This window comes from Electrona antarctica (assembly GCF_951216825.1).
Source record: "Electrona antarctica genome assembly, chromosome: 18".
Taxonomy (NCBI): Eukaryota; Metazoa; Chordata; class Actinopteri; order Myctophiformes; family Myctophidae; genus Electrona; species Electrona antarctica.
Window position 1 is genome coordinate 21,416,361 of NC_136799.1, and position 3,259 is coordinate 21,419,619.

Below are 3,259 nucleotides of genomic sequence, written 5' to 3' on the forward strand. Positions count from 1 at the left end.
CTACAACAGAACTACTGCTTTAGTGAAATAATCTAAACCTTAAGAGAAATAATAATAAAAAATAATTAAAAAACACTTTTAAAAGAAAGAATAAATTGAAATAATCTGAGCATAATTCAGCCTTCCCATCTATGGTCAGAGCTGTGGATCAAAGCTCCGCTAAAGCACAGTCTGTCACCTGAGCGACCGCAGGTTGTGGAGAGGTTCATCCATCAACTGATGGTGAATGCAGCAGAGGCTGATGGGCAGGTAGGCAGACCTGTTGTCTGAGATCAACAAACTATACAGTAGTGATGTTGATCTCTATACCTCAAACTTTGTTGTACGATCGTGTCAAAATTAGTCAAAAAGCTTTGTGCAGCTCAATGAATTTTCAATCTCAATTTAGTTCTGTAGTAAAATAACTTATGAATGGGGCGGTGGTGGCTCAGGGGTAGAGTGGCTGGATGGAAACCGCAAGGTTGCCAGTTCGAACCCGGGCTCCCCCAGAGTTAGTGTCGAAGTGTCCTTGAGCAAGACACTGAAGCCCTAATTGATCCTGATGTGCTGGTTGGTGCCTTGCATGGTTTCCGCTGCCATCGGTGTATGAATGTGTGTGTGAATGGGTGAATGTAATGCACAATCTATGTAAAACGCCTTTGATAAAGGCGCTATATAAATGCACCATTTATTTTTTATTTATTTATTTATTATGAACATAAAAACTCAATCCCCAATTCCTCCTGGCTGCATGTAGCAGTGTTCTTGAGCAAGACACTTACCCCTAACTACTGCCGATGAGCAGATTGGTGCCTTGGATAGTTTCCTCCGAGTTGGTGTGTGAATGGGTGATTTTGAAATACATTTTAAATGGCTTTTAAATTTGACCCTTCACAGTTAGACGTTATTAGCCTAAATGGTAAATGGTAAATGGTGCATTTATATAGTGCCTTTATCCAAGGCGCTTTACATAGATTGTGCATTACATTCACCCATTCACACACACATTCATACAGCGATTGCAGCGGAAGCCATGCAAGGTACCAACCAGCACATCGGGAGCAATTTGGGGTTCAGTGTCTTGCCCAAGGACACTTCGACATGTAGACAGGAGGAGCCGGGATTCGAACCGCCGACCCATGGATCATTGGACGACCTGCTCTACCTCCTGAGCCACAGCCTAGAAATGCAATGAAGAAATGCAGTCCATTTGCCATATATAGCCTACATTTACATTTACCTGTCCTCTTGTCCCCATGTTCTTGCATAGAAGTGTGTTACAAAAAGCTTATATGAAAGACAGGATTGTCTGTGGATGACAGTGTTAATAACACATGTTGATTCCAGGTGAGGGTCTCTGAGGCCCACCTACGTGGGAGTCTCACTGAGCTGGGCTGTGCAGTGATGGAACGAGAGCGCCGCAGCTTTCTACTCTACTCGCAGTTCTACGAGCAAATCCTGCAGCAGCAGACACAGCTGCTGTACCAGAAAGAACAGGTAGCCTACATGTAGTACAGTGCTGCAGGGATTTCCAATGGATTATGAGTATAGTGACAACACACTATCCATCATAGCTCGTTCCCTCTGGAACGCTCACCCTTTACATATCAGAAAATCTAACTCATTTGTCTCATTCAGAGAAGCCCCCAAAACCCACTTTTTCAGTATAATTTTCCATCTGCAGTAATTCTAATCTAATCTAATCAAACTTTATTTATATATTGACCAATTGAAATTGACCAAAGTTCTGTACATAGAAGGTATCAACAGAACAACAGATCATGTACAACAACATAGTCACATGCAGTCCGACATGCATAAATAGAAACATATGAACCAAAATAGAAGTCATAGACTCAAACAAGATTAAACGCTAGAGAAGTGAAATGAGTCTTGAGAAGAGATTTAAAAACCGAGATCGTCTGAGCACTTCTAATGGGTAGGGGTAGACTGTTCCAGAGCCTGGGGGCAGCAGCAGCAATGGCACGGTCACCTTGTCAGCAGACTTCAAGTCCTTCAAGTTCAGTGAGAGGAGCCAGCCCATATAAAGATGTACACCTGCTATTAAATACCATGAATATATGTTCTAAACTGTATTTATGTTTTGACAATAGGAAGGAGAGGTCGCACAGCTCGTAGTCACGATGCAATTTTTATTTATTTATTAGGACCTAAAACTAAACTGTATTATGGACATATTTAGAGCTATGAAGCTCGGTACATTTCATGAGCTTTTATTATGAATCATTTATTTGATTATGATTATTGTCTTATTACACCCTGTCATGCTAAATGTATCCTTTTCCCATTTTTATTTCATTCTCAGGATATAAAGAATCTTGATAGTAGTGCCCAGTCACACACCCCTCAGAATGAGGTAAGTAACATAAGAAGTATGTACGTACTGTAGGTCACCCAGTCAAATTGTCAAATTGTCCCTGAGCAAGACACTTAACACATTAACCCTGGTGTATTATACATGTAGGCAAACATTTTTCAATCTTCCCCATGTTTTTCCCATGCAGAGGACAAGTAAACACTCCCTTATAATCCTGTGTTGTGCATAACTGGGGTTTGCTCAGGTAGCTGCACTCTGCCGTGGGATGATGTTGGAGATGTCTGCCCTCCAGGCCAGAGTCACTCACCTGGAGGAAGAGAACAACACTCTAGAACAGCAGCTTGGTCTTAAATATAAGCAACGGTATGACGCTTGGGTCCGCCAGCTCCTCTCCACATGTATTCAACTGAAGGTATGACATTTCACCTGATTTGAATGTTAGATAGCCTACATAGTACATATTAACCACTTTCAATCTGGCATCCCTATTTTGGGCATGGCATTATGGCATTTTCTCTATTTTCAAACATTGTCTCTATTCTTTACAAATCTGGCTTAAGCAGGGAGGGTGGGGTATATGTGGTGTTGTATGATTTTGTACTTTTCTGGAAATTATATAAATACAATTTTAAAAAGAGTGATACTAGAGTATAATAATTTGTGTAATAAATGTATTAAAATATTTGGGACCAAAGTAGTGAATGAACATCAGGACGATATAGTGCAGCCATCCCTAGAGCTAAAAACAACGTCTACACATTTTGTAAAATAATGTTTGTGTCACTCACAACACAGGCTAGGCTTGATGAATACCATCTACGAATGGAACAAGATGTCTGTCAGCTGGTGAGCAAAGTAAGGGGAGAAGGTGTGGAAAGAATTATCAAGCTGAGAAAGAAGTACGGTTCCACCCAAGAAGATGACAGTCTTTCCCTCTCACTG